The following is a 23,606-nucleotide window of genomic DNA, read 5'->3' on the forward strand; positions in this document are numbered from 1 at the left end:
TAGGACAGAGGAGGCTTTCATTAGACTACCAGCTACTCGGTCAATTGTAATATCCACATCTTTAATTAAAAGAAATTGTGTTTGTAGTATTGGTAGTATCTGTAGGCTTCGCATGCAAATAGCAATGGAGTTTGCCATGGTAACCACACTGTGGTCACACTTCTCATATAAAACATAATTAATGTTATTATTTTGAGTTTTATGATGCTCCATGCCAGGCAAAAGTATTTCTCATTCATTCTTATTTTCTCCACCTTGTACATTCATTCACAGGTAGGCATGAACACATTCGAGTGTGCGCACACACACTAACACACACCTTATTAAAATATCACAGTATTATCTTTAGTTTACAGTTGAGAATCCTGAAGCATACGCTAAAATGCTAATCACCCAGAGTTGCACATCTAATACCCACATCTTGATTCATCCAATCCCCATTGGCTTCCCAATCCTGTGAGCTAATTCCACCAGGTTTCCTCTCAACATGCTATACAGTTTCAATAAAGTGATCCAACATTAAGTCAGAAAGAATCCTGGAAGGCGACTTTAGAAAAAGTAAAAGAGGATATCGATCGAGTCGGACCCTTTACCTCTCTCTTGAAGTCTAGAGAAAAAAAAATATGCTGGTGTCTATTGCTTTGCTGATTAAGGCCACCGTTGAATATAAGAAAATTAGAGAAGACAGTATATAGAAAGAGCAGAGCAAATCAGAGCACAGAATAAGGACCAGCAGGATCAAGGATTCCTAGAGACCTGTTCCTTTAAACAAAAGCCAATGGGACCATGACTTGGGTAGAAACTGGTGTCTATCCACAGTAACTGAATACCTTTGGTAACCAACATTTCAGAACAAAGGCTAATTTGTCTCCTAATGCCCCCATAGAAATGACTGTTGTAAAAATAAACCAACTTTTCATCCAGTACTAATTTCATCAAATGAGGCAAAGTCTATTTTGTGTGTATAAATGTTATGCCTGAATGTATGTATGTGCACCATGTGCACACCCAGTGACCAAAGAGGTCAGAAAAGGATCTAAGATACCTTAGAATTGTGGTTACAAATGGGTGGGTTGTGAACCACCATGTGGGTGCTGGGAACTGAACCTGGGTCCTCTAGAAGGATAGTAAGTTCTCTTAACTGCTAAGCAATTTCTCTGGCCCCTCTAAAATGTTCCTTTTTTTTTTTTTTTATCTCTACTGTATTATTTATTGGAAAAATGCCAAGTTCTCATAAAATCAGATAGCTTAGTCCCCATTGTAAGCGTCTTGTTCTTTCACCTTTCACCAGCACCCAATTCTAAAAACCAACTAGTACCTGATACTGCATGCTTACTTAGTAACTAACAAAGCAACATCACAGAGAAGGGAATTAACTTAAATGAAAAGAACTTAATCTAGAAATCCTATAAATGCTTAGCTTTAGGAGCCAAGGTGGCTTTTCCAGAAAGTTTATGTCCAGGAAAACAACCAACAGCTAAGTTGATTGTGTTGATTCCTGCAAACGTGTTTGTCTGGACACTTTACTTAAACTGGAGCGTCAGCCTTCCTATTCAGACAGGACAATGGTAGTCACCAAGAAAACAAACAGCGAATGCTGGTGACGGTGTGTACAAAAGGGAATCTTGATACGCTAACAGTGGGAATATGAGTGAGGCGGGTGGTATGGGAACAAATGCAGAGTTTCTAAAAGAAATAGAGCTACTATAAGAGACAGTCAGTCATCTCAATCCCGGGTATTCAGCCGAAGGCCTCATCCAAGGGACTCCAGCACATCACAGAGACTATAACACCATTCACTGGAGCTAAGTGACAGAGCCAACCCAAGTGTCCAACAATAGAAAGATGATGTGCTGTGGTTGTTGATGATGACGACGATGACGACAGTGTGTGTGTGTGTGTGTGTGTGTGTGTGTGTGTGTGTGTGTGTGTGTTCACACGCATCATAAAAGAAGAAGTGAAACTGCCTAGAAGAACAGAGTAGTCAGAGTGAGAATGTTGAGAAGGAGGGTAGAGAGTGCCATGTTCAACATACAATGTAAGGTATGTTACCATATCTCATGTAACACTGCACCACATGCAGTAAATATACACCATACAAATTTCTAGCAAATAAAATGACTTTATAGTGGCTTCCACAGGCCACTTTCTTTATTGCCTCAAAAGTACATTTAAAGACTGGACAGATGGCCCAGCAATTAAGAACATTCATTGTCCTTGCAGAGGCCTGATGTTCAGTTCAGTTCCCGCCACTCACATCAGGAGGCTCATAACCGCCTATAACTCCAGCTCCATTGACCCTGTGCCCTCTTTAGGTCTATGTTCCCCATACACATGTGTACACATAAACAAACAAGTAAATTCTTCTAAAAATATATTTAAAGGCCCCATTTTTGTGTTTCCAGAGCAAGGGTTAGGCACATTCCTTATTTTTAATTACCTACAATATATCAAAACTACATCTGTAAGATCCCAAAGGAACTATAAATTTCAGCTAGACTAATAAGAAGCTCTTCTGCAAGGTCTTTATACCGAAGCCCACAGCAAGGAATACACCTGACTTGAGACTCAGCACTCAAGTGTCTATATATGCATTTGGTTTACAAGCAGGTGCTGCATGAATTTTTTTTTCTCCAAAGCATCTACCCTTGCTACGTTTGCTTTACTCTGATCATTTCTATTCTGAGTCAAGATAGCTCAGAGATTAAGGGTGCTTTCTGTTTTTACAGATCTAAGTTCAATTCCAAATATATATATATATATATATATATATATATATATATATATATATATATTCACACATACATACATACGGTAGGCTCATATCTAAACACAACTCCAATTTTAGGACATCAGATGTCTTCTTCTGGCCTCCATGGCACTCAAAAACATGTCACTCACACAGAAACACATATACCCACACATGTGTGCATACACACAACTAAATAAATCTTTTTAAAATGCATAGTTGATAGCCATTATATAATATTTAACTACCAATGTGTCATGATCCCCACATTGAAAAATAGTCTCAGAATTGGGACATCAAATGAAATAGTATCTAGCACTTTAATCTGTCCTTGGACTTTAGAATCTCAGGGTTACCTTTGTGTAAATTTTTATCTAGAAAAGTCACAAGTCCAAAGTTCTACAGGCTGAATTGATTACAGGTCAGAAGCTGCAGAACAACAACCAAAAAAAAAAAAAATTACCCAACCCACTAGGGTGGTGGCTGGAAGATCACCCACTGGACAAAGTACTTGCCAGGCAAATGTAAGGAGCAGAGTCCACACACCCAGAACTCATAGTGAAAATTATTTGCAGACATGGCAGAGCTGGGGGAGCTGAGAAGGAACTGCAAAGAGATGTTGGCTAGCTAACCCAGTAGAACTGGTGAGCTCCAAATTCAGTAAACATCTCTCAATAAATGAATTGAGGAATACAAATGACATTATCCTTTGACATATGCACATGTGAAAACACACACACGCACACACGCGCACACACACACACACACACACACACACACACACACACACACACTGAAAACCCTAACAAAGCATGGCTTTATCCCCAAACTTCCATGGGATTCCTCATTCCCATGGAGGACTGAAAAACACAAAAGCCAGAGGTCACCCTCTGAGCTTAGGACACATTTTTATTTATTTATTCTAATTATATCCCAAGTGTTGCTCCACTCCCAGTTTCCCCTCTAAGAGTTCTTCACTCCATCCCCCCTTCCTTTCACCTCTGTAAGGGTCCTTCTGTGGGTATCCCCCTTTCCTGGGGCATCAAGTCTCTGCAGGGTTAGGCTCATCCTCTCCCACTCTGGCCAGACAAGACAGTCCTCTGCTACATACATGCCGGGGGGCCTTGGAACATCCTGTGTATGCTCTTTGGTTGGTGGCTTAGTCTCTGGGAGCTCCAGGAGTCCAGTTGACACTGTTGATCTTCCTATGGGGTTACCATTCCCTTCAGCTCCTCCAATCCTTGCCCTAACTCTTCCATAGAGGTCCCTGACCTCAGTCCAATGCTTGGCTGTTTCTGCATCCATCTCAGTCAGCTGCTGGTAGAGCCTCTCAGAGGACAGCCTTGCTAAGTTCCTGTCTGCAAGCACAACATGTTTTCCTGTGGATAATGATTCTGAAAGTCAGGCAAAGCAAATGAAAAGGAAACTTGTTCAAGTCTTGTAACTGGAGAAGGCGTGACTCTCCAACTCCCATCTGAGGACCTTGGCAATGTCTCTTGAAAACTCCTTACTGTAGGAGGGGCGAATCTGTTCCAGTCAGGATGGCCAACTGGCTAGCTACTGTGGGTGACTATAAACACCTTCTAGCAATATCTTCCAGAGAAGCAAAACCATTCTCCTGATCACCTGAGAACCACTGTGGAGAGAACTTCCATAAGGTCAAAAGACGAGAGCTGATGCAGGGGATGTGTGAAGTTCTGTTGAAGAACAAAAGTATTGGTGAGTTTGAAAAGCCAATTTTCACAATTCCATTCTCAACAGAACTCTTTCGTTACTTTTCAGGGACAGACTCTCCCAGCTCATCTCTCAATAGGCTCTGTGTCTTCTACTCAAATCGAATGATAGCTGGATGATTCCCATGGACATAAGCAGAAGTGACAAAACCTGCATCCTGAACATGCTAGAGGACCTCTGGTCTTCATAATGCAAGCCAGGAGAGAAGAAGTGGTCAACTGCCCCTAAGAATGGGAGTTCACCTTGCCCAAAATAAAACATCATGTTAATGATAGAGAAAGACCCTGGGGACTAAAAAACACAAAAGACAAGCGTATGCACTTATGGCTTCTAAATTACCCGGTGAGTAAAGACACGGCAGTTGATGAGGCAGGAAATTCTTCATGCTCCCCTCAAACATGCCACGGCCTTAAGGCTACTGACTACTTTTACATCACTCTTGGGACTGATGGAGGTTATGAATAGAAAAGAACGCAGCATAACTTTTCTTATACTAATGTCCCCAATGATTTCCCTTGCAGGATGATGATGTTGGCAGGTAAGACCACAAATATAAACTTAGAACCCGCCCCCAAAGGAATGCAGAGCTCTATGATGGTCCCAGTGGGAAGACACTTTACCCTGGACTCAATACCCACTCTTTCAAGAAGAAATAAGAAGGTCTGCTAATACAGGTGTCTTGATCATAAAACAGGTGTCTGCATATAACATCCTGACCAAGAAGCAAGATGGGGAGGAAGGGGTTTATTCAGCTTACGCTTCCACATTGCTGTTCATCACCAAAGGAAGTCAGGACAGGAACTCACACAGGGCAGGAACTGATGCAGAGGCCATGAAGGGTGCTGCTTACTAGATTGCTTCCCCTGGCTTGCTCGGCTTGCTTTCTTATAGAACCCAGGGCTACCAGCCCAGAGATGGCACCACCAACAATGAGCTGGGCCCTCCACCCTTAGTCACTAATTGAGAGAATGTCTTATAGCTGGATCTCATTTCCTCGATGGAGGCTCCTTTCTCTGTGATAACTCCAGCTTGTGTCAAGTTGACACACAAATCCAGCCAGCACAACAGGGAAATAGATTTGAGCATTGTGGGGAGCCAGACTGACCCAAGACTTCCTCAGAGGCCTCAATGAAAAGACAAAGGGAACTGTAGTTCTGTGGCCTTGTCCAGGAGTAGGATTGGCCAGCCTGATCTGAGGATGGAGCCAGTACCTCGAAGGAGTGAAGGGGTCAAGGTTGTGGTTTCTGGGGACTCATCTCTGACCCTGGGCTGTGTTTCTAAAAGCAACTGTGTCTGAGGTATCATCCTGTGTCCTCTTTGCCAGCACTGTCTGACTTCACTCTCTACTGACCTTGGCCGTTTTCCCTCTGTAAATAGTATATACAATGTTATACTTCGTAATAAACTTGCTTGGCAGAAATGATCAGCTTATGCAAGACATTATAGCCCCAGAAATTGTTTTATCTTCTCTTTTATCTTTTCTATCTTTTTCAATCCTAGGTCTGCCCACTCAATATCTTGACACTTCAACACCCTTATTCTTGCAGGTTCTGGTCAGAGCATTGATACAGAATTCTCTATCATAACTCACAGTGGTGTTGAGAGAGGAGCAAGGAAAAGCTGATGGATTCTACAAGCTAACAGATCAGAAAACCAACTCAATTAGCATGAGGGTCACCCAGTGTAATTCACCAGGAAGTGGCAGAACTCCAGGTAGGACTTAATGTGTGGTCAGGTTTCTATTGCTGTGAAAAAAAATACCACAACCGCAAGCAACTTGGAGAGGAAAAGGTTTTTATTTCAGCTTACAGCTTACTGTCTACCACCAAAGGAAATTAGGGTAAGAACTCAAGGCAGGAGCCTGGAGGCAGAAACTAAAGCAGAGGCCATGGAAGAATGCTTCTTAATGGCTTCCTCCCCATGGCTTGCTCAGACTACTTTCTTATACCATCCAGGACCACCAGCCCAGGACTGGCACTGCCCACAATGAGTTGTGTCTTTCCCCGTTAATCAAGAAAATACACAAAATATTTCCTTACAGGCCAAAATTTTGGAGTCGTTTTACAGCTAATCTTCTCTCTTCCTTGATATGTGTAGGTTTGTGTCAAGACGGCAAAAACGAGCCAGCACATTCATGCTCTGTTGTCACACACTCAAGAGTCTCAGGAGTCATGTCTTGAACAGGAGCATGAGGTAGGTGCACTGGGTGACAGGTCTACCCTGAAGGCCTGGGTGCTTGCACTGCAAACCCTTCAGGGATCAGACACTGATAGTCCCTGGTAAGAGTTCACTGAAAATTAGATCTCCTCCATGATGCATTTCATTATACAGTATTTACCTGTAAGGGATCATCCAGGAGGAAGTGAATTTTCTGAACATACATTTGGGGATGTATGAGACTTAATTCCAGAGACCTGTATGTTTTCCATGTTGAGGAAGAATGCATAGTCTCACTATATTAGTTACTTTCCTGATGCTGTAATAAAATGCCATAACCAAAACACAAGTTGTAGAAGAAAGAGTTGATTTTGGTTTGCAGGACCAGAGGGCTAAGAGTCCATCACTGTGAGAGTTGTGGCAGCGAGCAGCAGACATGGTGACAGAGCTGAGAACGCACACCTTCAAACACAAGAGCAAAGCAGAGAGAGTGAACTGGAAGTAGACTGAAGATTTAATCTTAAATATTAAACTCCCTCCCCCCCTCAGTGACACACTTCCTCCAGAAAGGCTGTACTACCTAAACTTCCCCAAAGAGTGCCACTGGCTGGCATCCTGTGGACATTGGCCTGAATCGATGAGTCTAGAGGGAGCCATTTCTCATTTAAACCACCACAGTGATGGACTTATATTCACTCATATCCTCTCTCTCTCTCTCTCTCTCTCTCTCTCTCTCTCTCTCCTCTCTCTCCTCTCTTTCTCTTTCTCTCTCTCTCTCTCCCCTTGAATTCATTTTAAGTAGAAAATTTAAAAGAAATACCATTCATGGAAAGACATACAACACACATTCCATCTTTAGGTGTCTGTGTTTCTCTAAGCACTTGTGGTGTGTTCATGCAGGTACACACGTGTGAGGAAGTTCAATATGCATGTGTGGGCATTCATGTGGTTGCCAGAATGACAAGATCAAGTATTGCTACTCTGGCACTGTTGGTTTTACTCTGAGCCAAGATATCTTATTGGCCTAGAGATCACTTTAGACTAGGCTGGCTGACTAGCAAGCTCCGGGATTGGTTTGTTTCTGCCTTCCCATTACTGTGTTTACAAATGTGTGATCCTTTTCCCAGCTTTATTCAAATCCAGACCCTCCTGCTTGCAATTTGAGTGCTTTACTAGTTGGGATTATCTCTCTAGCCCTGCAGAGTTTTCTGAAATCAGCATCTAAGGGGATCCTGGCCACAGCTTCATGCATGTGGTACAGCAGTCATCCCTCTTATTGAGAAATTATGTGTGGCTTGTAAGACCTTCCACAGGGTTTAACCTACTTTACTTGCTCAAGAAATACTGAGATGAGCATATGCCTGTTCCAGGTCATGGTGGGTGTTAAAGACACTTTGGTCTCTGCCCTCTGAAAGCTGGTAGACAAGCGAAGGAGGCAAGATATAGCCAGAGGCTAACATTGATAGACAACAGATGGTTCAGAACAGGCACACTGGAAAGCAATAGACCCTTGTGTAGGCCGTAGCTTCAAGGCTTTTGGCTCTGTGGCTTGGCAAGATTTTGACCTTGCTAAATCTATCTTTGTCATTCGTATAAAAGGTAATAACAGGACCTACCACACAGGTCTCTTACACAGATTACAGAGTAAATGTGCTGTGTTTCCTGTTGCTAAAATTTGAGGGGTACTAGACAAGTTTATCTGGTTCAGAGTTTCAGAGTCTAGAAGTCCATAGCACATGGCACTGGCTCTGGTGAAGGTCCAGGTTGTCTAGGTCAATGGCAGAGGGCACCATGAAGTGGTGTATCTCTGAGAGTGAGTCGTTGCAGGCGAGGCAGAACCTTGCATCCCAAGTTAACTACATGAAACCTTCATGCGGATGTTGATAACCTCTCTCTGAACGAGATCTATCTTGAAAGGGCAACCACTGCTTAACACTGATACCTGAAGGACCAAAATTCCTACTCACGCAACCTTGGTGGGCATTCTCAAACTATGTCCAACCTAGGAACTAGAAGCATGGCTCCATGCGTAAAGACCTAAGTTTAGATTTTTTTCACACCATATAAGGGTAATGTAGCATGTGTCTCTAATTACAGCACTAGGAAGCCTTACAGGGGAAGCCCTGAGGCTTGCTGGCCAGCTAGTGTAGCTGTTTGTCTCAAAAAGTAATGAGGAGAACCATGGAAGAAGACATTTGACATCAGCCTCTGGTGTGTGCGCATGTGAATGCACAGGAACACATACAGCGCGTGCACATGTGAATACCTTCAAAAGTAAAGTACATGTTATAAAGACAGAAAAAGAAAAAAAACCAGGGGCTAGAGGGATGGCTTCTTGGTGAAGAACACTTGCTGCCCTTGCAGAGGATCTGGTTCAGGTCCCAGCACCCACAGGGTGGCTCCCAACTGTGTGCAACTCCAGTTTTAGGGGATCAGAACCCCTCTTCTGGATTCAACAGACACCAGGCACACATGGGTCATATTTATATACATTCAGGCACACACTCATTCACATAACTCAGTACACATGTCAAAACTTAGCTGAACCACCAACCACCAGAAAGCAGGGACTGGACCTAGCCCACCAATGTCCCAAGCACATACATAGCAGATGTGTACCTTGGTCTTCTTGTGGGTCCCCAACAATCAAAGCTGGGGCTGCTCATACTCTCTTCCCTGCCTGGAGATCCCATTCCCCTAACTGGGCTGCCTTGTCTGGCCTCAGTGGGAGAGGATGCTCTTAGTCCTGCAGTAGTGACTTGATGTGCCAGGGTGGGGTGATAGGGGACAGAGGGACTCCCCCCTTCTCAGAGGAGAAGGGGAAGGGGAATGTGAGGAGGGCGTGTGAAGGGTGTGGCTGGAGGAAAAGAGGCTGTGAGGAAGATGTAAAGTGAATAAACAAATGAATGAATGAAAAAGAGAAAAAACACAATAAAATGGGGAAAACTTGGCTACTGCATAGACTTTAATAAGAGCTTAGTAATTATGTGTCAACAACAGTGTCAAATGCTAAGGAAACACACAGAAGAACACCTTCTAGAGAAGGAAGCACTGGAATGAGGAAGAACAGCAACCTGAATGCTGGGTCTCAGTCTGGGGTCAATGGTTGCCCTCAATGGACATTTATCAACCTCTAAAGGCATTTTTCAATTATAGTGAGTGGAGGATGGATGCCATGAAAAACCAAGACAGTATGTCCCCCAACAAGTCACCAATCCTGCAGTCATGATCCCACAGATGATAACTTAGATGAAATTCAAAATGTAAAGTCAAAAGAACAACATATAAACATGTTCAAAGAATTCAAAGAGGCCCTGAAACAAACAAACAAACAAACAAACAAACAAAACCACCTGGATGAACTTACAAAGGATGGGAATGGGCCGGTTGAATTCAGAGTAAACACAAAGAGATTAAAGAAAGGAGAAATCCAGCTCTTATCCAAGAGCCCACATGGCTCTAATGGCTAATTCCAGACCTATCATCACACAGAAGGCCTAGTTAAACCCTGTGGGACAAAAAAGATAAATTTAAAATGTAATGAATATGGGAAGATATTTGTACAGAAGAAGATAGGATTCCAGGAGTGAGAAAAATATAAGAGGTGGGCAGGTAAGTGATGGTGAATAATAATAATGCTGTGTGTGTGTGTGTGTGCGTGTGTGTGTGTGTGTGTGTGTGTGTGTGTATGTGTGTGTGTGCGCGCGCGCACACGTGTGTGTGCGTGTGTGTGTGTGTGTGTGTGTGTGTGTGTGTGCGTGTGTGTGTGTGTGTGTGTACAAGTGCACACATACATGCAGAGACCAGAAGAGGAAGTTAGGTTTCCTGTTCTGTAAGTCTCTACTTCATTCCTTTGAACTTGGACCTAGGCAGACAACCAGCAAGCTCTAGAAATCCTCTTGTCTCTGCCCACAACACCAGGGGTACAGACTTGCAAGACTACACCTGGATTTTTTTTTTTTTTTTACTTGGGTGCTGGGCATTTGAACTTAGGTCCTCACACCTGAGCAGCAAGCCCTCCTATCTACTCAGCCATCACCCCGGCCCTTTAAACCCTACTCTTTCTGTGCTTCACAAAAAACAGTAAGCCAAGATCATTCTTGGTTCCAAGGAGTTCTAGTAACTGTTTCCTTCACATAACTTCATTCCATTATTTTGGCCCAGTTAGGCTAGTGTGATTTAAAAATGAGGCATACACAAAAATGAAGCATTCTAAGATGCTCCTGGTGGCCATAAAGATGGAGTAGGGGGGAGGCAGAGCTGGGGAGAACCAGGGTCTACCATTCCATTCTGCAGCTTCTTTTGCCTCATATTGTCTTTCAATTTCTCCTCCATATTGGAGAATTATATCCCTGACAGCACCCAAGACGCTCCTCTGCTACTTTCTCAAGAACTATTATGATTATGATAAAGTTTTATAGTTTCTTTCTGCTTCAAAGCATCAAAGGGTAATGGTCTGTGCTTGAATGGTCTCCAGACGGATGAAATCTATACATGTGTTCCAATAAACATACTATTTTAGACTGGTAAACCTTCCTACTGCCTCTTTAGACTCTCGGTTCAGAACTTGACTTTCTCTGTGTTTGCATCTTAACTGGGATCCTTTGATCACTGGTGCATTTACACTAAACAGAGGCTGTCGCTGAAAGATAAAAAAATACTATAAACATGGACAAGCCACAGAACAGATGAGTTGAGTATGGGACATGTTTTAAGTAGCAAGTTTGATTTGGTCTTTGAATATGTTCCCTTCACTCTCTGCCTTGCATTTCTGGTGATATTAACAAAGTTTGCTTTGAGCCAAGGTCTCTCTGTGTTGCCCAGGCTAGCTTGATGTTGGCTTTCTTCTTGTCTCATCCCCCTGTGCTCAGGTTGCCTAGGCTAGCCTGGAGTTAGCTATCTTCGTGTCTCATCCCCCTGTGAGAAGAGTACTGGTATGTGGCACAAGGCCGGCTTTCTCCTCACTTCACTCTCTTATGTGGTATTCTATTCCTAGAGCTAATTTAACATATTTAACTTTTAGTAAAATTAAAATTACTAAAAGCTTTGACATCTATGAGTATTTGTTAATTAAAACAAGACAAAAGTCACTATGTCAAAACAAAATATTTTTACACCCGCTGCTTATATATATATAGTAAAGACTCACATGAATTCTTTTTATTTCTCAACAATTTTCCATAACTCAATTTTGACTACGGGTACAAAATACAATTTTGTTATTCTGGCTGACTGTTAGGCTGACTATCCCACAACTTTATACTCTTCTTGTTGGAAACAGGAAAAGGAACTTACTTGTCTTAAGCACCACCATTTTGACTTCAGGTTCCATCTCACCTAAGCTGACCGCCTCCCTTTCTAAGCAACAATAGTTACTCAAAATGTAATGCCTGCTCCTAACAACAGAAAGAGCAAATTAACTGGATTGGCTGGGCAAAACCACTTAGATTTAATGTCAGTCGACAATAAAGGAACACTTGGGAAAGTCCCTAGTCCATGAGTTCTGATTAGTAAATATTATAACTGTAACTTGGCTCAGATGCTTGCAGACTTTATGCATATAAACCATCTTCAGCCTCTACTTGGGGCTTCCAAAAGAAACAGGGATCCTGGGTCCTTATCTGGTGGCCCTGATCAATTAAAGACCTTACTTATATGGTGTACATAATAAAAGATTTTGCTGATTCATTAGCCCACTGGTGTATCCTCTTCCTCGTGGTGCACATGGTATAACAATCTTCCTGTTGTTCCTGACAAGATTGAACTCTCCCAGTGACTATGACACAGTCTGTCCATTCCTGAATTCATTTCATTAGACAAATCAACCCCATATCTCAGAGACACTCCAGATAGTTACACTAAAAATAAAATGAATTATTAAAAAGCTCTTGTGAATACTTCATTACCAGATGTGAGAACCCCCTCATACATAAGCTGTATTTAACATGATGAAGTTTTCTCCTCAAAGACTAAGGAACAGTAAGATTAAAACATAACAAGTCTACATGTGCCAACTCTAGTACTATGAAGCAAACATTGTCCTTGTCCTCGAAAGACATCTATTCTGTGTTATGCCATGTGACCAGTTACCGCTCCTTTAGTTTCATGCAACCATCTTCCTCAGAGCTCATGGTGAACCCCTCCTGTGCCAGAAATCCTCTCTCTGTATTAGAACTTCAACTTCCCTCTTTCCTGCCTAAGCATTTTATTGACAGGTGATGCTTCTATATAGTGCATAAGATATCTTCTCTACAGATGCCAAGCTCTTTGTCTGCTTGAAATGCTGCCAATCTTGCACACCAAACTTGGACCTAAACTGTGACAGCTTCCCATGTACCTTTGTAACTGAATCTGGGACATGCCCACCTCCACCTCCCACCCCTCACTCCATCTCCAGTGGCTGTTCTTGGCCAAGGGACTCCTTCAATGTCATTCTCAGTTCAGGCTCTCTGCCTTCAAATGAGTTTGCACTTTGATAAGGCAGCCTTCATCAGGTAGGCACCTTTCTTAATGCCCCAGAGCTAAGCTTGAGCCTTATTGTCAATGGCACTAATCTCTTGAACAATTACCATCACTTTGTGCATTCACTGTGTTCTCTCGACTTGAACTGCATTGAAGTCCCTTTTCTTATCAAGGTGCACATTTCAGTCAGCGGCTTTAACTGGCTCCACTCTACCCTCCTCACTGAAGCACAGACGTTGTACACCTCAGCCCTCTCTTTTCCCATGAGTCTGAGGAAATGCATTGAGCAATAACCACACCAAAGCTGAACATGTCTTGAAATGTCCTCCAAAAGACAAATTACTTCACTGGTTTCAAAAATTGCCTTTCTTAAATTTTTAGGACAGAGGCAAAAGCCAGCAGATGTTTCAGCAGAATGTAAAAGAGATGGCCTTGCCCAATTCCTAAAAGTGGCCTCGCTCCCTTCTGGAACCACACAGGTACAGTCTTCACAGCCTGCCTCTCCACCAGTCTTCTTCATTCCAAGAAGGACCACCCAGTAAGCTTGCTTGTGTAAATCTGGGATTTCTCTAGTCTGCAGCTTTAAACTCTTCCAATTCCTCCCATGAAACAGTTCCAAAGGCCTGGGATCCCCATGATAACATCTCTCTCAGTAGTGGCAGCATTTCCACATCTCACTACCACTTCTCACATCAATTACTTTTCTCATTCCTGTGCCCAAATACCTGCCAAGATGCAACTTACGGGTAGAAGGGCCTATTTAGGTTCACAGTTCAGGGGATACTGTTCATTCCGAAAACAGAGGCATAGCAACAGGGACAGGACCAGCAGAAACCTGAACTGCCAGGTCACATCTTGGTGGAACAATAAGTAGAGAAAGTGGTAGGATGTATCATTTGTCTGGTCTTCTGGTTGTTTCCTCCACCACTTTTATTCAGTCCAAAGCCCCAGCCCATGGAATGGTACCTCCAGGATTCATAGTGGGTCTTCTCTTCTCAGTGAAGCCAATCAAGTTTTCAAAACCAACCATCACACTTGGTGATGGAGGATATGCCTTCTAGGTCTTGCTTTTCACAAACGAATGCTTTTTACAATTGAATGGCCTAAGAGAACAAGAGCTAACCATTTCAAGGGAGAGCACATAGGCTGAGGAAAATACAGTCGGTAAGTATTTCCTGTGCAAGCATGAGGATGAGAGTCTGGACCACAAGACACAAGTTAAAAATACAAGTGTGGTAGCTGCATTTGTGATCCCAGCACTGGGGAATCACAATGGGGATCAGTGGGAAAAGATGGGCATCTGAGGCTCGATGATCAGTCAATAGTCTGTCTTTCTCATGCTGACAATGTCATGCCAGTCAAAGACCTTGTCTCTAACAGTGAGATGGGTGTCATTTCTGAAGAAGGATGCCTGAGGTCTTGCATACATACCTCCCACACACACATAAACATATTTATTGTCTTAGGGGGTTATTGTTGTGAAGAGACACCATGACCAAAGCAACTCTCATAAAGGAAAACATTTAATTGGGGCTGGCTTCCTGTTCAGAGGTTTCATGGCAGGAAGCATGGCAGCACACAGGCAGACATGATGCTGGAGAGGTAGCTGAGAGTTCTACAGATGGATTGGAAGGCAGCAGGAAGAAAGAATACCACTAGCCTGGCTTGGATTTCTGAAACCCATAATCCAGCCCCCCAGTGATAAACTTCCTCCAACAAGACCACATCTCCCAATAGTACCACTTCCTATGAGCCTATGGGAGCCAGTTTAATTCCAACTGCCATACATGTACAAACACACACACACACACACACACACACACACACACACTCGCTGTGGAGGGGATATGAAAATATCAGTTGTAAAATGGCTTAAAGGGAATGCTATAGTGGCCTTAGGAAATTCAGGTGAATTAATAGCCCCAACTCCCAGTAATATTCTGCATCATCTCAGAGCAGGACTTGGAATGCTGCTGGGGAAGAGAGCCAGAATGGAGTGCAGTCAGTAGCTTGCATGAAGGTTGTATGAGGAGATCGATATGTGTAGTAGTGAGTATTTCTGTTGCATTTCATCTTTAGACTAGAAACCTTCTAAACCTTTCTAAGAGCTAATGTAGAAGGAAAGGAAAGACACGGATCCACACTTTCCATGCTGGATTTGATCCAAATACTGTCTCCCTGGCTAGTTCTTTATTTCTTGTCAGATAGTCCCTTGGACTGCCTATTTTCAACTGAGCCAGTGACTCCTGAGGATAACACATCCCTTTACACACGGGCAAACTTTGTTTCTACTTCTCTCTGGGTATATTTTCCTTTCCTATGTCACTAAATTATAATGATCATAAACAGAGAATGTGAGATTCAACATGTTGAAATTGCCAAGAAAAATTAGGAACAAATGAATAGAAGAGGTAAGAATCTTAAAATGAGGTTAGCCATGAGGTTTATTCACTTCGGGGGTTTTTTTCTGCCTGTTTTTATATCAAGAGGGGTAATTTATCATTTTGGTGTAAACAGTGCTCCAACAGGGTCACCTAGCCATTATCTGGAATGCCAAGGGCTTTATCTGACATCATTTATAAGGAATAAAAATCTCTACTGCCTGCTCCAGGCTATAAAACACATCACTAGATGTTCTAGCCATTGGCTGCTAAGATCCCACAGAGGAAATTAAATGTCATAACATATCTTTTATCATAGAAGCTGGAAAAAAATTGATCTTCATATAGTACACAACAGCATAAAGAAAGTAGAGTGAGAAAGGGTGGCGGATGGGCTGAGACGGACAAAGCAGGCCATGAGGGTTTTGAGCAAAGAGAATAATAGATTTATCTCTTCCACATTGATGGGAACATCTTCTAACCTGTTGAGGACCCAACTCAAACAAAAAGAGACTAGAATGGGATCCCTATCTCATACTCTACCCTACCCCCCTCAGCTCTACCTTCCTGAGCTGTGACAGCCATCTTCTGCCCCTGGACATTGGACCTATTGACTCTCAAGTCTTGGGACTCTGGAACTTACAACAGCAGCCAGCATCTGACCCCTTCACTGTGTCTCAGGCCTTAGGCCTCAGGCAGGAATTACACTGTTGGCTTCACTGGTTGTAAGGTGGATTTGGACTGAGCTGTGCCACTGTTTTCCAGATTCTCTAACTTATAGCTGATGTACTGTGGGATTCTTGGGAATGCAAAGTCCATAATTAGATGAGCCAACATTCACAATAATCTAGTCCCTTTACATATCACTGGTTCTATGTCTTTGGTCATTCCTAACTAAGACAATAGGTGACCTGAGTCTTTAGTAAGGAACAATTTTGAAGGATCAGGTAAAGAGATTGAGATCAACCCTATTTTGTTTGGCTATCTACCTAATAGAAAAAGGGATTGCACTCTCAAGGTTAGATATGGATATGATTTGCACACTCGGTCCTGATTTATTTCACCCGCTTTCCCACAGCCTCACTCTGAGGTGAGGTGTTCTGCATATGATCATTGATGGTGCAGGACACCAAGAAATATGTTCACAAGGCAGCGATGGAGAGGGCAGTGTTACCATAGCCTTGCATAAGTATAAGGTCAGCAGAGGTAGAGGACTGAGTCTGCCTTGTACCAGTTTTGCCACTTGTACCTCACACAGAAAAGGGTATGATGTTGTCATTGTGCCCATCAATAACAAGTAAGGGCACAGAAATTAAACAAGGGATGGTTGAAAACCCAGGAATGGACATACCAGGTATGTGCTTATCCGCACCCCCCACTCACTCTATATAATTTAACCTCTGCAGATCTTTGTGTATGAGTATACACAAACTGACTGTATTTGGAGCTAGGCTCTTTGCATATGTAATTAAGAGTAGATGAGATGGCATTAAAGTAGACCTTAAGTCTACTGCTGTTGCCTAAATAAGTCATGTAAAGCTACAAACATATTCAGGCAAACAGCATGTGATGACAGGGCAAAGAACAGAGCTGTACTGCAATGAACCAAGCAACATGAGGAAGAAGAGGGAAAGAAGGTTTCATCCTTAGATCTTCCAATGGCAGCATGGCCCTGAGACCCCACCCCTGACCTCACCTTAAACAAACAGGATCTCTATTTGTAGTTCAAACTGACCTGTACTTCTCAATCAACACACACACACACACACACACACACACACACACACACACACACACACACACACAAGCATGCATGTGCACACCATAGACTGACTAGCAATTAATAGTATTTGCAGAGAAAAAGAGAGTGAGTGGGTCCTTGTGGTAAGTTAGAAATATTGCCAATATTTAGGTTTATAACTCTAGAGGGTTACCTGGGCTCTATACAACTTATCTAAGTTGATCTGAACAAAGGAGGTGTTTACACTATGGGCACACGATTGAATGCTGTAAACTATGCTATTGACCACCCACGTCTAGTAGAGGCAACTACTATTCCTCCTTAGAGAAAAGCTTAAGGCTGAGCAATTTCCAAGCAAACTGCAGGTTCCCAGAATAGGGAGGGAGACCTTCCACGGACTCACTGCAAGACAGCTGATTGTTTGTATTGGTAATGCACATGCCTGAGATGGAAAATTATGGGAGCCTCACAGTAATCTGAGGCTCTCCACTCCAGAGTGAATTCATAGGATGACAATGCCGGGCTCTTCCAGCATCACAGTGAGTGTGGACCATGTAGGCATTTAGGGAAACTGGCATGCTCTTCAACAGAGGCTTGATGACAGTTTCCCTCCTGGACCCCCCCCCCAAATCCTGAGAGGGTTTATATCTGTCTTCTTCTGAGAAAATGGCTACAGAACAAGCTCCAAATGCATGGAGATAAATGCCTTCAATCCCAGCACTGAAGAGGCTGAGGTGGGAGGATTGCCATGATTTTGAAGCATGCACAAACAAATAGGCAATTGTGCTTTCAGCCTGGATTCATACAGCCTAGATTTTGAATTGATGCTAAATAAATGATATTTACTCATAGCCTAAAAAAAAAGATTGTATGTGTGTGTGTGTGTGTGTGTGTGTGTGTGTGTGTAACTTCCAGAGTTTAAGAGGCTCAATAACCTCAAAGCCAACAGAGGATGGTCCTCAAGTAATCTCTGCTCAGGTTGCCGGTTATTGATCCTACAGGTTAGATTAACATATCCTTATTCATAGAGAAAAATAACTCTGTAAGTCAAATATCATCAGGGCTACCTCCTGGTCGGAGGTTAAGGGCATCACCGTGATGTCGGGCGGTGTCACGAAAGTTCCTTGAGGCAGACTTTCCAGAGCAAACTTTTTCATGCACATAGCAGATAAAACTGATCAGCCTACACAGTCATGTATGCACCATTGCAAACCACACAGTCATGTATGCACCATTGCAAACCACACAAACTCCACCAGGAAAGGTTGCCATCATTGGCTCGCTCTCCAACCAATGCCTCTCCCAACTCCCACCTCTTAACAACTACAAACATGATTTCTGTCACCACTTTCTTGCCTTTTCTAGAGTGTTAACATAAAGGAGATTGTGCAGTGTGTTTCTATTTGCACATGGCTTCTTTCATTTAGTGTAGTGCTTTTGATACTCAATTATATTGTCACCAGATTTTATTTATGATTTCTGAGTAGTATTCCATTTATGGACACATCACAATTTATCAACTCACCAGTTGAGAAATAGCTACATTGTTTCTAGATTTTTATGGATAAGATTGCTTTAAAAATATGTATGTTTTTCAGTGAGATTCCATCTTCCCTTTTCTCAAATAAATACCAAGGACCGGTAAGTGTGCATTTAACTCCCTAAGAGACTTGTCAACTGTTTTCTGTAATGGAGAAGCCCCTCCCATCAGTAGCATGCAACAGGTCCTGGTGCTCATTCTGACTAGATGCTATAATTTCTTTGATTTTAGATATTTTCATATTTTTTCTCTTCTAGGCTGGACTGTGAAATTAACCCTCTGCTGGCTAAATGTACTCGGTTTGAGCCTATAAAAATTCAAATTTCCCAGAATCTCAAATTGCGATCTTATATAGAACTAGGTTCTTAGCATATGCTGAGGTTGTGTGGACAAGGCAAAGGCAACCCTTCCTCAGAGCCTTTGTGGGGACCATGGCCCTGTGAACTGTTTACTCTCCATTTGGGATTAGAGAAGGTATTTCTTTGTAATTTAGGATGGTGTGGTGCTTTGAATATGCTTGGCCCAGGGAGTGGCACTATTAAGAAGTGTGGCCTTGTTGGAGAAAGTGTGTCACTATAGGCTGCCTAGCTACCTAGAAGTCAGTCTTCTACTAGCAGCCTTCAGATGAAGATGTAGAACTCTCAGCTCTTCCTGCACCATGCCTACCTGGATGCTGCCATGCTCCCACCTTGATGATAATAGATTGAACCTCTGAACCTGTAAGCCAGCCCCAATTAAATGTTGTCCTTATAAGAGTTGCCTTAGTCATAGTGTCTCTTCACAGCAGTGAAAACCTAACTAAAACAGGTGACCTAGAGTTTGTATTTTTAACACTGTATTTATTGTGTGGGATAGGGAGAGAAGCCATCTACAGTGTATGTACGGAAATCAAAGGTCAACTTTCAGAATTTGGCCCTCTCCTTCAACCATGTGGGTCTCGGGATGTCATGTGAAATGATTCCTAGGGAGATGTGAACAAAATCCACCCACCCAATTAAGGAACCAATGAGAGAATCAGAGCACTGATACCACCAAAGTCCAACTGGGTGAAAGACTTTTGCTGGACTTACTTACAGAAGTATGGTCAAGGGTTTACTCACAGGAGCAGAAATGACCCAAAGACTGTTGCATCACCAAAGGACACCCCATTATGGGTGACAGCCAGTGAAAGTTGGATCCCTGAAGCACACTGCACGGCCTGCAGAGGATCAACAGGTTAAAGGGCTTCTTTTTGACCAGTCATCTCAGCTGGTCTGAGAATCTCTTTCCACAGTCTTTATTGCTTACACACACTGGAGCACGGGGGCAATATATTTGGTCAGCTTCGGGAACTTCTAGAAGCCTTTCAGTCCAAGTGCATACTTCTGCTTACTGAATTGATGAGACCCCCTATCTTGCAGAATGTTCTATAAAGGATTAAGAAATGGGGTTTCTTTTAGTTTTTGTTGTTGTTTGTTTGGTTTTATAGTACAATGACCTGGAACATGAACCTAATGTTGTTGGGTTTATTTTTAGTTTTGCTGTCAGATTGCTTTTATTATTTGTGCATTTACCCAAGAAGGCCAGAAGAGGGCATGAGAGCCCCTGCAGCTGGAATTACAGGCAGTTGAGAGCCACTGTTCTCAGGGTTCTGTTGCTGTGATAAAACACCAGGACCACATCAACTTGGAAAGGAAAGAGTTGTTTATTTCATCTTACACTCCCATATTGTAGTCCATCACTGAACGAAGTCAAGGCAGGAACTGGAAGGCAGAAAGTAAAGAAGTCATGGAGGAATGCTACTTTCCTGGCTTGCTCCCCAAGGCTTCCTCAGCTGCCTTCTTAAAACATTCAGGAGGACCAGTCAAAGATAGTTGTTATATCTAGGTTGGTTAGTGGGTTACACCTCTGATTGAACAATTCCAAACTTATAAAGCCTGTGATTAACATTTAAAAAAAAATGTATAAATGCAAAAAAGGAAAAGGGGGCATGGGATAGGGGTTTTCTACAGGGGGGGGGGCGATGGGGAAAGGGGATGGCATCTGAAGTGTAAATAAAACATCTAAAAAAAACATTCAGGAGGGCCAGGACAGGTTGGGGTGTACACCATCTGGGGTGCACCATCCACAGATGAGCTGGGCCCTCAAACATCCATGTCAATCAAGAAAATACCTCCGAGGCTCGTCCATGAACCAAACAGGTAGGAGCATTTCTTAATTGAGGTTTCCTCCTCCAAAACAACTATATCAAGTTGACATAAAACCAGCCATCACAGCTGCCCCATAGCCATGGGTGCCAGGAACCAACACAACAACAGCAAGCTTTCCTTACTGCTGAGTCATACATATCTCCTGCCCTCTGCTTTTAAAATTAGTTGTTCTTATCACAAATTCTAGCTTTAGAAAAGACTTCTGTGATACAGCTAGTTTTGTTTTGCTATTTCATAAACTACTGGTATTATTCCAATGTTAGCACAATGTTCTTGCAGTCCCAAGGAAGAGAATGATCTAGCCCCCAAATGTCTTTTAAATTTCTCTGAGGTCTTTAAAAAGTAGAGAGACTCCCTACCCCAAACCTGTGAAACAAAAGTGAACCCTTCCGTTGCTCTGTGTTCAGACACACATCCCTATTTCTGATATTATCCTGCTAATTCAACCAAAATAGAGGAACCTTTATATCTCATGCTGATGTAACTTGCTGAGTAGCTATTGTGGCCAGACAGAAATTCAAACAACTGGCAGAATACAGATGTGGAAGCAGGAAGTTTGTCAATAAAACTCGACAATCATTCCTTTTCGAGCAAGACTCTGCCCACTAGGATAGTAAGTTATATTTCAAGCCTACCTCTTGATCACTAGACATTACTGTATGGAGATCTAGAAGCAGTGCCTGAGCTCACTGAGCCCCTCGTGAGGCATCCTCTGTTTACAAGCTGTGGTTAGCAACTAGACAGTACAATTTTGCAAGCATGGCTGGTGGGAAACAATAATGACTTCCATAAAAGTCTGTAAAGCATGGCAGCTCGTCATTTGAGCAGAGCCTTCAATCCTCAACGACCCACATAGAAACATAAAAACAGGCCATTCTCACTCCTGCCCTGTGATGATCAGAAGGTGTTCTCTGTTTAGAGTGAACACAGAATTGGCTTATTAGGCTGGGAGATGGGGCCTTTAAAGATTGAACCGCCTCCTTCCAACTTTGAGCAGTTTCAAAGGTCAGGGCTTGGAGTTTCGGAACAACTTGTGCATCTTCACGGTCTTGGGTCTGGCTACACACAGAAACAACCTCCCTCTCAGTCTCCTTCCCACGTGTTTAAAACTATAAAGTCCCGAGGGTAGAGTGCCCAAATGCCCTTCAGGTTGGTGCTGCCCAATTTAGCAAATGGCCACGGTTAGAGTTGGGACTGTCCCTTCATTAGAAATACACCGAAGGCTAAAACCAAAAGGCTCAACTCATTTACAGAACAGCAGAGCATGGCTACAAACGTCACAGATCCAGCACACAGAACAGAGGATTTCTGCTGCAGACAGATGCCAAGGTCATGGCTGAGGATGCTTGCACCCTTACCAGCTGACTAAACGTTGAACCTTCAGTTGTGTCAACCAAGCAGATAATACTGCCTATTGCAGTCAGACTTAGAATTCTATCTAATTAGGTTAGCATCAGGATGAGGAACTGGGTAGCTAGACATAGTCCCTCGAGTGTCATGGTATTACTGCTATCATATACAACACATATAATTTGCCTTAGAGTGTCATGGTACCACTGCTATCATATACAGCACATATAATTTGACTTAAATAGGCAAATCGGGACCATGACTACACCCCTTCAGATCTTAAACTATCATTAATTACACTTAAATAATAATTAATATTTATTAATAATAAATAATTAATAACTAATCAATTCGAATAATTAATTAATCTACAGTCAAAAATTTTTTTAAAGATGAAACTGAATCACGAATAAACCGAATATATGGGGTGCCTCCCTGAAATAACAGCTTTAATGTATGGTCGAACGTGAAGCTAAGCAGCTGTGTCTGAAGCCCAGAGAGCCTCCAGACAACAGCTCTGCCTTCTACCAAGTGTCAATTATAAGCCTGCCTGGAGCCTTTCAGGAGTTAGCTGGAGCTTTCAGGTGCTGCTTCGTGGAGGAAGGGGTGGGGAGTGTCTGAGTGGTCAACGCAGAATAAGTTGCAAACACTTGAAAGTCACACATTGAGCTGCAGAGCTGACTAGGTTCCCAAAATCTTTCCATAGAGAAAACCAGCTATTCATGAACAAAAGATTCATGGGGGCTGGGGATAATACTTCAGTTGAGGGAGTATTCCACGGGCATCCAGGAAACCCTGTGTTTAATCCCCAGCACCTCATAAAACCTGTTTGTAATCCCCAGAATTTAGGAAGTTGGAGCAGGAAGATTTTAGGTCTGACATAAAGTTGGGCTACAAACTGAGTTTCAGGCTAGCTAGCGTGAGCTAAATGAGACCCTGTCTCTAACTATAAACACCATGTCATGGCAATCTTGGGTATTCCGATATCCCTCCTTCAATTAAAAACTTACTGAGTGACGTCACCAGTTATGATAGAGGAAGAAGAAAACTCAGAAGAGATGGTAGAACAAAATGGCTTGTAACAAACATGAGTTTCAGATCATCAACCACTGGGTCCCTCAACACCATGAACACAACAGGCCTACTAGGACAGTTCTGAGTGACAAGCTTTCAAGAGTCCCCAGCCACCCTTCCCTGTCCCCAAACCTGGCCACCAAGTCCCGCTCCTTCAAACCCACGCAGTGCCCGCCCCCTGCTTGCGCTAATTGACAGGCAGCACAGCTACTCCTAGGAGCGGATTTTT

The sequence above is a fragment of the Arvicanthis niloticus genome, chromosome 17, assembly GCF_011762505.2.
Source record: "Arvicanthis niloticus isolate mArvNil1 chromosome 17, mArvNil1.pat.X, whole genome shotgun sequence".
Taxonomy (NCBI): Eukaryota; Metazoa; Chordata; class Mammalia; order Rodentia; family Muridae; genus Arvicanthis; species Arvicanthis niloticus.